Source organism: Diabrotica virgifera, chromosome 9 (assembly GCF_917563875.1).
Source record: "Diabrotica virgifera virgifera chromosome 9, PGI_DIABVI_V3a".
Lineage (NCBI taxonomy): Eukaryota > Metazoa > Arthropoda > Insecta > Coleoptera > Chrysomelidae > Diabrotica > Diabrotica virgifera.
Genome location: NC_065451.1, coordinates 96557014 through 96569370, shown reverse-complemented (window position 1 = coordinate 96569370; position 12357 = coordinate 96557014). Strand labels below are relative to the sequence as shown.

Genomic DNA, 12357 nt, shown 5'->3' with positions numbered 1-12357 from the left:
CATCAATAAAACTTCTCTTCCTCTTGCCGTAAAACAAACTTTAATTCCTCGTGAAAAGTCTTCTAGAACACCTCGAATATATGGCCTACCCAAAATTCATAAACCCGATCTTCCTGTACGCCCCATTGTCAGTGCATACAACTGTCCGACACAACCTTTGGCAAAATATCTAGCCAAAACTCTACAACCTTTCGCCGAAAATGCCTCATCTTTCGTCAAAAATTCTTTTCATTTCATCGAACTTCTCAAACAATATCCTATCTCACCCTCAGACATTCTAGTAAGTTTCGACATCGTTTCACTTTTTACTAACATTCCTATAGATGACACCCTAAATATTCTGAAAACGAAACACAGTATCCAGCAAGACCACTTATCTCTCATTAAACATTGCATGTCCAACACTTATTTCATCTTCCAAAATCAATTCTACAGACAAATAAATGGTGCCCCAATGGGCTCACCACTCTCTCCAGTAATTGCTAATATCTTTATGGAAGATTTTGAGACCCGAGCACTATCCACATCTACGCTCAAACCCACATGTTGGCTACGATATGTTGACGATACATTCGTCATTTGGCCCCACGGCAGGGATGCTTTAGCGTCTTTTCAGACCCATCTGAATGGTATACATCCCAGTATCCAGTTCACGATGGAGATGGAGACTAACTCATCCTTACCGTTTCTCGACGTTCTTATTAAGAAGAACCAATCACAAGGTTTTCATCACTCTGTTTATCGAAAACCCACCCATACCAACCGCTACTTGCATGGCAACTCTCATCACCCACCTTCTCAAATTAATTCAGTCATTAATACTCTTGTCTCCAGATCAATCCGTCTTTCCGATGATGCAAGTAGATCTACTGAACTCTCTTCTTTAAAACAAGCCCTCATCCAAAACGGTTACCGCGAAAATCACATCGATAGGAGCATCCATAAACTTCAATCTCCCGCTCAATCACAACCCAAAGAGTCAGATCCTGATCATACGAAAGCTTTTCTTCCCTATATCAAAGGTGTTACTGACAAAATCGACAGAATTCTTAAACCACGAGGAATAAAAACAGTATTTACCCCCAACAAAAACTTTCATCTCTTGTCCGATCCGTCAAAGACAACATTCCAAATGAACAACACGGAGTTTATGAAATTCCTTGTGCAGACTGCCCCCGATCTTACATAGGACAAACCAATCGTAGAATCCAAAATAGGATTTATGAACATTCCATATCTGTTCGCAATTCCGATTCAGTTTCAGCCCTAGGCCAACACCATCTTCATACAGGTCACAAAATTGACTTTGAAAACTCCAGAACCATAGCCCCCATCCGCTTCTATAAACAAAGGATTATCCGAGAAGCCATAGAAATCGAAAAACGGCCAAGTTGTCTCAATAAAAGAGATGACGGCATCCGTTTACCTTCGACTTGGAGACCCCTCTTAAAGAAAACATCGTCCGCTCCATCTACAAATACAATTCCCGCCGTCAAAAATCTTCGCACCACTCCAAATAGTCTTCGCGCTAATTCCCACTCCGCCACGTCATCGACAGCCACGTCAGTCACATCAGTCCACGGTATAAATGACCGCCCCAGCGTCAGCAACAACAGTATTGCAGTGAGTAGTGAAGTAGTGAGTAGTGAGTGTAGTGTCTGGAGCCTCAGGAGACTGAGACCCCGGAAGCCCTGAAGATGACGTCAGAGAGGACGTCGAAAGCTCGGCCTAGAAACCAACGACGCGGTTCAACCCGGAAGCCTGGTGAGTTTAATTTTAATATTAATTCTTTTGTTGATATTGATTTTAGCTTTAACTTTCATATATATATATATATATATATATATATATATATATATATATATATATATATATATATATATATATATATATATATATATATATTATTATCCAGATTTAGCCATACGGCTCACACTCCCTCTAAGGGGAAAATTGACTCATCCCAGATACCTACGGTATCAAAAGGATTGAGCTCTGGTGGGACTCTTTCCGTGTTATCGAGCCCTAGGTGACTTGGTATGCAGGTGTATCTCCCAAAAATTTTCGTACACATCTGGCCATTGCGAGTAGTACTGCTTTCTGCATGGTCTTATAAAGATGTTCATTAAGACCCAGTTTTTTTATGCTTTCGAGGAGGGTCTTCGGAATGACTCCAGTAGTAGACATAATAATCGGTATCGTCTGGGTACTTTGCATTCTCCATTGTCTCCGTATTTGAATTTCCAGATCTCTGTACTTGGCGATCTTTTCAGTAAATTTAGTACGTAGATTATTTTTGTTAGGAATCGTCACATCAATGAGGGTTGTTTGTCTCGTTAATTTATTGACTAATACGAGATCTGGTCTATTATGCGCCACTGTTTGGTCTGTGAGCACAGTGCGGTCCCAGTATAGCTTGTAGTTGCCATCCTCAAGCATACTCTCAGGGACGTATTGATAATATGGGAGATGGTCGGTTTGGAGAAGTCCCAGCTTGATAGCTATCTCCTGATGAAGGATTTTTCCCACTGCGTCATGCCGTTCCTTGTACTCAGTTGCAGCAAATGCCTGGCAGCCCCCTGTAAGATGTTGGATGGTTTCTTGGGCTTGACATCCATATCGGCATCTGTCGTTTTGAACATGAGGGTCTTTGATGATATATTTCAGGTAATTTCTGGTTGGTATAACCTGATCCTGAATGGCCAGTAATGAACCCTCCGTTTCAGGGAACATCTTTCCTGATGTCAACCAGTAGTTCGACGCTATACTGTCGACATAATCTTGGCTGACCTCATTGGGATGTCGCCCATGCAGAGGTTTACCCATCCAGGCGCGCACTTTTTCGTCCTTAGTAAGGTGGTTTATGCGAAGTTCTGCTTCCCTCAGTTTTATCGGTGTTGTGTCATCTACTGCGCAGATAGCGCGATGTAGAGTAGATGTTTCAGCCTGCATCTGAAAATAAGATCTTAAATTAGCAATTTGTTTGTCTAATTGCTCACCTATATCCATAAGTCCTCTTCCTCCTAAATTCCGTTGTAATGTCGTTCTTTCTACTGCACTTTTTGGATGGTGTTTTTGTGCCTTTGTGAGGTGCGTTCTTACTTTTCGCTGAAGATTTTCTATGTCCGTTTTTGTCCACTTAACAATGCCAAATGAATAGCTAAGCGCGGAACATGCGTAGGTGTTTAGTGCCTTAAACAAATTTCTACTATTAAGGTGTGAGCGAAGCAGTTGTTTTACCCTTCGTATAAACTCAGTAGTTATCTCTGTTTTCATTTGTTTATGGTCAATTCTCCGCGCTTGCTTTACTTCAAGATATTTATACATATCGCTTTCACCCATGGCCTCGATGTTCTGGCCATTTTGCATATCGAATCAACCGGGCTGTACATTTCCTCTGACTATATTTAAAATACGGCACTTATCTAGTCCGAAGTGCATACTAATATCATTAGAAAAAGTTTCTATAGTTTTTATCATCTCGTCGAGTTGGTTTCGAGTGGAAGCCATTAATTTCAAATCATCCATGTACAATAAATAATTAAGATTCGCCACCACATTGTTGTTATTTTTGATGCTAAAAACTGCATCTATGGAGTTCAATAGCTGAGATAGTGGGTTCATAGCTAGACAGAACCACAGTGGACTCAACGAATCTCCTTGAAACAGGCCCCGGCTGATTGCGATATTTTCAGTTTCGATGTTATTTTCACCAGGTATTTGAAGGTGAATTCTAGTCTTCCACTCCGTAATTATATGCTCTAAAAAGGTCACTATATTATCATCGACTTTATATATTCTCAATATATCTATAAGCCATTCATGCGGCACTGAATCAAAGGCCTTCTTGTAATCAATGAAGGCAGTAAAAAGATTCCTCTTTTTGGAATATGCCTGGTTAGAAATGACCGAGTCGATGATGAGTTGTTCTTTGCAACCCATGGAACCCTTAGCGCATCCTTTCTGTTGAGGATCTATGATATTGTTCAGAGCACAGTGTTGGTAGATACGCCGGGTTACACAGGATGTGACCAATTTGTACAAACTTGGAAGACAAGTAATTGGGCGGTATTTGGCTGGATCTTGGGTGTTATTTTGATCCTTCGGAATTAAATAAGTGGTTCCCTGAGTTAGGAGTGATAGTATATCCTGCGGATTAGAAATAACATGATTAATTAGTGTTGATAAGCATTCATGAACACTCCAAAACTTCTTGAGCCAAAAGTTTTGAACTCCGTCCGGGCCAGGAGATTTCCAGTTGTGAAGCTCTTTGATGGTATTTGAGACTTCTTCAGTAGTGAAGGGTTCGTAAAGGGTGGTAATGTAGTGTTGGCAGTTTTGTGTCGTTTCTTCTATCCATCCAGCATTGTTGTTAAGAGCAGCTGGCGTGGAAAGTTGATTTCCCCAAAACTCATGAATTTCTTCTTGGCTTGGGTAAGTCTTATCGACACGTTCTACAGTGGAATTGAGTTTTCGATAGAACGCCTTTTCAGAACTTTCAAAAAGAGCATTGTCGCTTTTGCGGTTGTTACTAACTTTGTACCTCCTTAGTCGTCCTGAATAAACGGAGAGCTTTTGTTTTAATGTATCCAGACACTGATGGGCTGTGTTGTTTTCTGGATCATATCTTGAGTGTCTTGCGGTAGTCAGCATTATATCTTCAGCTCTTCTGATGACTTTTCTACTTGTTACACCTCGTATGTATTCTGTGACTATACCAATATCCTTACGTAATAATTCGATCTTTCCGAGCAGTCTTTTTTCCCAGGGTGCAATTCTGTTACCAGTTCTTTCGTTATTAGTAACCCGTCGTGTTCTGATCTTAACGCCCATTACATTAGCAATTGCTGTTGCTGCACAGTAGATTAGCATATGCAAATATTCCAACGTGTGAGCTTCTACGACATAGTTGGGTAGGACTTCAGTGTTCACAATTTGTAACAGCGCACCTAGTTTCTTACAAGAGTTTATTCGTGGTAGCGGTGGTCTGCTAAGTGGGTTTGTTCCATTAAACTCTTGTACGGCACGAGCCATTTCGTTTGCTAGACTATCGCGCAACTCGTTGTTTTCCTGCTGTGTATTATCAGGTTGAGTTTCTGGCATGGAAATCTCAGGAGTCTGCTCATCGAGGATTTCATTAGGGACTTGATCTAAAACTTGTTCTTGGTTATTAATCTCCGGTTCGACTTCGCTTTTGATCGAATTGCGTCTAGTCTCTGGGATAAGGTTGTTCCTTATGATTACCCGGTATTGATGTGATACTGGTTGCTCCGATACTTGAATATCTGGGTACGTCCTGCAAAATTCGGCATACAGCTGTTGTCGGTAGCCGATTGTTTCTTGACCGAGGTTTGTCACCTTGTAATAGAAGCGCAAAATGTTTTCATTAATGGACACAGTCCATTTCATGCGCTGCCTCGGTCGTCCCGCTTGAGTGAGCGCCGGCTGATGATCCAGCGCAGCACCTTCGGCGGGTGGAGCTCTTGTTGTTGTTTGGCTCGCTGGTGGTTGTGGTTGTGGTTGGGCTGTAGCTAATTGTATGAAAGGGGCCCGCCTCCACAACACCCTGCCACCGACGTCCCGCATGCTGTCACGTCCAGCGCCGGCTCCAGACGTGCCCTGGCGATCCCCAGGCAGCGATCCTAAACATAAATTATTTATCTCCATTCTCATGGTTGTGCATTTTATACCTACTGCCAGGTGTCAGTTTTTGTTCCACGGCAAGTATCCCTGCTACTCTCAGGGTATTGGCGCTACGAATACCCAGAAAGCATCCCCCATTCGCAGGGGGCCGCGCCTGATAGAAGAACTGAAAAAAACTCCCACAGGGAGTTATTATTATTATTATTATATTATTTAAGTGCATTTACAAAAATTTCTCTGGCACCACTGCATATAAGTAGGTATGGTTCTATGTTTATAAATTTTAACTTATATTCAACAATTATGTCTCGGTTTGATTTTGGTATGATTTTTAAAATTGTATTACCCTTCTATTCTTAAATTATTAGCTTTAATTTTTATTGTCAATTATTGTTTTAATCTTATTATTACCTACGTGCTTTTAATTGTTATTTAAGCTCAACTGTTAAAATCCTATGACAACCTGGGGCCTGATCCTAATTCATTTCGATGTCGCAATTTAATTTCGACACCGCCATGATGGTCGCAATTTATAGCGATTCTTATTCATTTCGATATTAGTAACAACTGGGGTTCTTAACGTTATCATTTTGACACTGCTCAGAATTTGGTTTGGCGCTCCGGTTTATTGGATTTATTGGCTACGCAACCACCGCAACATTTGTTGATAGTCTGGGAAAATTATCTGGGAAAATTATTATTATTAATAGCGATCCTAAACATAAATAAACATTCTCGATATTAATGGGTGTGCATTTTATACCTACTGCCAGGTGTCAGTTTTTGTTCCACGGCAAGTATCCCTGCTACCCTCTGGGTATTGGCGCTACGAATACCCAGAGAGCACACCCCATTCACAGGGGACCGCGCCTGATAGAAGAACTGACAAAGAACTCCCACAGATAATAAGACTTTTTGCACCTGGCAGTTGGTATAAAATGCACACCTATTAATATGGAGAATATTAATTTATATTTAGGATCGCTGCCTGGGGACCGCCAGGGCACGTCTGGGGCCGGCGCTGGACGTGACAGCATGCAGGACGTCGGTGGTAGGGCGTAGAGGAGGCAGGCCCCTGTCATACAATCAGCTACAGTCCAACAACAACAACAACCACAAGCGATCCAAACAACAGCAAGAGATCCACCCGCTGAAGGTGCTGCGCTGGAACATCAGACGGCGCTCACTGAACCAGGACGACCGAGGCAGCGCATAAAATGGACTGTGTCCATTAATGAAAACATTTTGCACTTCTACTACAAGGTGACAAACCACGGTCAAGAAACGATCGGCTACCGTCAACATCTGTATGCAGAATTTTGCAGAGAGTACCCAGATATTCAAGTATCGGAGCAACGAGTACCAGGTGAATACCGGGTAATAATAAGAAATAATCTCATCCCAGAGACTAGACGCGACACCATTAAAAGCGAAAACAAACAAATGAAATAGAGAATGCGGAAAAATCCCCTTACGAACAATTCACACATCCACTACTTATGATTCTATTCAAAAAAATTTTCCCAGCCCGAAGTAGTGGATGTGTGAATTGTTCGTAAGGGGATTTTTCCGCATTCTCTATTTCATTTGTTTGTTTTCGTACGAGTGGTCGTCCAAACCAGTACCTGTGGATCTTTTGATCACTGAGTGTGTTTCAAAGATCTACATCTTTTGTTTTTTCATAAAGATTATCTTACTTACTCTAAAGTAATTAGGGAATTAAAACTTGAGAATGGCATGGTCAGGTTGGGCGTAGATTTACGTTCCTGCTATGTCTAGGTCTCGAATGCTGTTTTTTGATTGGAATGTGTCTGAAGATATTCAACCTCTCATCTTAACCGATGAGCCCATAGAGGTTGAAGAGGGCGAAACACATTTCTAAGAGCTGGTGTTTGGATCTTCGATTCTATTCAAAAAAATTTTCCCAGCCCGAAGTAGTGGATGTGTGAATTGTTCGTAAGGGGATTTTTCCGCATTCTCTATTTCATTTGTTTGTTTTCGTACGAGTGGTCGTCCAAACTAGTACCTGTGGATCTTTTGATCACTGAGTGTGTTTCAAAGATCTACATCTTTGGTTTTTTCATAAACATTATCTTACTTACTCTAAAGTAATTAGGGAATTAAAACTTGAGAATGGCATTGTCAGGTTGGGCGTAGATTTACGTTCCTGCTATGTCTAGGTCTCGAATATTGTTTTTTGATTGGAATGTGTCTGAAGATATTCAACCTCTCATCTTCACCGATGAGCCCATAGAGGTTGAAGAGGGCGAAACACATTTCTAAGAGCTGGTGTTTGGATCTTCGATTCTATTCAAAAAATTTTTCCCAGCCCGAAGTAGTGGATGTGTGAATTGTTCGTAAGGGGATTTTTCCGCATTCTCTATTTCATTTGTTTGTTTTCGTACGAGTGGTCATCCAAACCAGTACCTGTGGATCTTTTGATCACTGAGTGTGTTTCAAAGATCTACATCTTTTGTTTTTTCATAAACATTATCTTACTTACTCTAAAGTAATTAGGGAATTAAAACTTGAGAATGGCATTGTCAGGTTGGGCGTAGATTTACGTTCTTGCTATGTCTAGGTCTCGAATGTTGTTTTTTGATTGGAATGTGTCTGAAGATATTCAAACTCTCATCTTCACCGATGAGCCCATAGAGGTTGAAGAGGGCGAGACACAGTTCTAAGAGCTGGTGTTTGGATCTTCGATTCTATTCAAAAAATTTTTCCCAGCCCGAAGTAGTGGATGTGTGAATTGTTCGTAAGGGGATTTTTCCGCATTCTCTATTTCATTTGTTTGTTTTCGTACGAGTGGTCGTCCAAACCAGTACCTGTGGATTTTGATCACTGAGTGTGTTTCAAAGATCTACATCTTTTGTTTTTTCATAAACATTATCTTACTTACTCTAAAGTAATTAGGGAATTAAAATTTGAGAATGGCATTGTCAGGTTGGGCATAGATTTACGTTCCTGCTATGTCTAGGTCTCGAATGTTGTTTCTTGATTGGAATGTGTCTGAAGATATTCAACCTCTCATCTTCACCGATGAGCCCATAGAGGTTGAAGAGGGCGAAACACATTTCTAAGAGCTGGTGTTTGGATCTTCGATTCTATTCAAAAAAATTTTCCCAGCCCGAAGTAGTGGATGTGTGAATTGTTCGTAAGGGGATTTTTCCGCATTCTCTATTTCATTTGTTTGTTTTCGTACGAGTGGTCGTCCAAACCAGTACCTGTGGATCTTTTGATCACTGAGTGTGTTTCAAAGATCTACATCTTTGGTTTTTTCATAAACATTATCTTACTTACTCTACAGTAATTAGGGAATTAAAACTTGAGAATGGCATTGTCAGGTTGGGCGTAGATTTACGTTCCTGCTATGTCTAGGTCTCGAATGTTGTTTTTTGATTGGAATGTGTCTGAAGATATTCAACCTCTCATCTTCACCGATGAGCCCATAGAGGTTGAAGAGGGCGAAACACATTTCTAAGAGCTGGTGTTTGGATCTTCGATTCTATTCAAAAAAATTTTCCCAGCCCGAAGTAGTGGATGTGTGAATTGTTCGTAAGGGGATTTTTCCGCATTCTCTATTTCATTTGTTTGTTTTCGTACGAGTGGTCGTCCAAACCAGTACCTGTGGATCTTTTGATCACTGAGTGTGTTTCAAAGATCTACATCTTTTGTTTTTTCATAAACATTATCTTACTTACTCTAAAGTAATTAGGGAATTAAAACTTGAGAATGGCATTGTCAGGTTGGGCGTAGATTTACGTTCCTGCTATGTCTAGGTCTCGAATGTTGTTTTTTGATTGGAATGTGTCTGAAGATATTCAACCTCTCATCTTCACCGATGAGCCCATAGAGGTTGAAGAGGGCGAAACACATTTCTAAGAGCTGGTGTTTGGATCTTCGATTCTATTCAAAAAATATTTCCCAGCCCGAAGTAGTGGATGTGTGAATTGTTCGTAAGGGGATTTTTCCGCATTCTCTATTTCATTTGTTTGTTTTCGTACGAGTGGTCGTCCAAACCAGTACCTGTGGATCTTTTGATCACTGAGTGTGTTTCAAAGATCTACATCTTTTGTTTTTTCATAAACATTATCTTACTTACTCTAAAGTAATTAGGGAATTAAAACTTGAGAATGGCATTGTCAAGTTGGACGTAGATTTACGTTCCTGTTATGTCTAGGTCTCGAATGTTGTTTTTTGATTATAATATGTCTGAAGATATTCAACCTCTCATCTTCACCGATAAGCCCATAGAGGTTGAAGAGGGCGAAACACATTTCTAAGAGCTGGTGTTTGGATCTTCGATTCTATTCAAAAAAATTTTCCCAGCCCGAAGTAGTGGATGTGTGAATTGCTCGTAAGGGGATTTTTCCGCATTCTCTATTTCATTTGTTTGTTTTCGTACGAGTGGTCGTCCAAACCAGTACCTGTGGATCTTTTGATCACTGAGTGTGTTTCAAAGATCTACATCTTTTGTTTTTTCATAAACATTATCTTACTTACTCTAAAGTAATTAGGGAATTAAAACTTGAGAATGGCATTGTCAGGTTGGGTGTAGATTTACGTTCCTGCTATGTCTAGGTCTCGAATGTTGTTTTTTGATTGGAATGTGTCTGAAGATATTCAACCTCTCATCTTCACCGATGAGCCCATAGAGGTTGAAGAGGGCGAAACACATTTCTAAGAGCTGGTGTTTGGATCTTCGATTCTATTCAAAAAATTTTTCCCAGCCCGAAATAGTGGATGTGTGAATTGTTCGTAAAGGGATTTTTCCGCATTCTCTATTTCATTTATTTGTTTTCGTACGAGTGGTCGTCCAAACCAGTACCTGTGGATCTTTTGATCACTGAGTGTGTTTCAAAGATCTACATCTTTTGTTTTTTCATAAACATTATCTTACTTACTCTAAAGTAATTAGGGAATTAAAACTTGAGAATGGCATTGTCAGGTTGGGCGTAGATTTATGTTCCTGCTATGTCTAGGTCTCGAATGCTGTTTTTTGATTGGAATGTGTCTGAAGATATTCAACCTCTCATCTTCACCGATGAGCCCATAGAGGTTGAAGAGGGCGAAACACATTTCTAAGAGCTAGTGTTTGGATCTTCGATTCTATTTAAAAAATTTTTCCCAGCCCGAAGTAGTGGATGTGTGAATTGTTCGTAAGGGGATTTTTCCGCATTCTCTATTTCATTTGTTTGTTTTCGTACGAGTGGTCGTCCAAACCAGTACCTGTGGATCTTTTGATCACTGAGTGTGTTTCAAAGATCTACATCTTTGGTTTTTTCATAAACATTATCTTACTTACTCTAAAGTAATTAGGGAATTAAAACTTGAGAATGGCATTGTCAGGTTGGGCGTAGATTTACGTTCCTGCTATGTCTAGGTCTCGAATGTTGTTTTTTTATTGGAATGTGTCTGAAGATATTCAACCTCTCATCTTCACCGATGAGCCCATAGAGGTTGAAGAGGGCGAAACACATTTCTAAGAGCTGGTGTTTGGATCTTCGATTCTATTCAAAAAAATTTTCCCAGCCCGAAGTAGTGGATGTGTGAATTGCTCGTAAGGGGATTTTTCCGCATTCTCTATTTCATTTGTTTGTTTTCGTACGAGTGGTCGTCCAAACCAGTACCTGTGGATCTTTTGATCACTGAGTGTGTTTCAAAGATCTACATCTTTTGTTTTTTCATAAACATTATCTTACTTACTCTAAAGTAATTAGGGAATTAAAACTTGAGAATGGCAGTGTCAGGTTGGGCGTAGATTTACGTTCCTGCTATGTCTAGGTCTCGAATGTTGTTTTTTGATTGGAATGTGTCTGAAGATATTCAACCTCTCATCTTCACCGATGAGCCCATAGAGGTTGAAGAGGGCGAAACACATTTCTAAGAGCTGGTGTTTGGATCTTCGATTCTATTCAAAAAATATTTCCCAGCCCGAAGTAGTGGATGTGTGAATTGTTCGTAAGGGGATTTTTCCGCATTCTCTGTTTCATTTGTTTGTTTTCGTACGAGTGGTCGTCCAAACCAGTACCTGTGGATCTTTTGATCACTGAGTGTGTTTCAAAGATCTACATCTTTTGTTTTTTCATAAACATTATCTTACTTACTCTAAAGTAATTAGGAAATTAAAACTTGAGAATGGCATTGTCAGGTTGGGCGTAGATTTACGTTCCTGCTATATCTAGGTCTCGAATGTTGTTTTTTGATTGGAATGTGTCTGAAAATATTCAACCTCTCATCTTCACCGATGAGCCCATAGAGGTTGAAGAGGGCGAAACACATTTCTAAGAGCTGGTGTTTGGATCTTCGATTCTATTCAAAAAATATTTCCCAGCCCGAAGTAGTGGATGTGTGAATTGTTCGTAAGGGGATTTTTCCGCATTCTCTATTTCATTTGTTTGTTTTCGTACGAGTGGTCGTCCAAACCAGTACCTGTGGATCTTTTGATCACTGAGTGTGTTTCAAAGATCTACATCTTTTGTTTTTTCATAAACATTATCTTACTTACTCTAAAGTAATTAGGGAATTAAAACTTGAGAATGGCATTGTCAGGTTGGGCGTAGATTTACGTTCCTGCTATGTCTAGGTCTCGAATGTTGTTTTTTGATTGGAATGTGTCTGAAGATATTCAACCTCTCATCTTCACCGATGAGCCCATAGAGGTTGAAGAGGGCGAAACACATTTCTAAGAGCTGGTGTTTGGATCTTCGA

General features: G+C 40.2%; 1 long non-coding RNA gene across 1 annotated transcript; it reads left to right on the top strand.

Moving 5' to 3' along the window:
• The first annotated feature begins 7701 nt into the window (after nt 1-7701).
• Nucleotides 7702-12083, top strand: LOC126892150 (uncharacterized). Its single transcript, XR_007700696.1, has 4 exons — nt 7702-7823; nt 8225-8300; nt 8700-9425; nt 11832-12083. It is a non-coding gene; the product is annotated as an uncharacterized LOC126892150 (long non-coding RNA).
• Nucleotides 12084-12357: the final 274 nt, after the last annotated feature.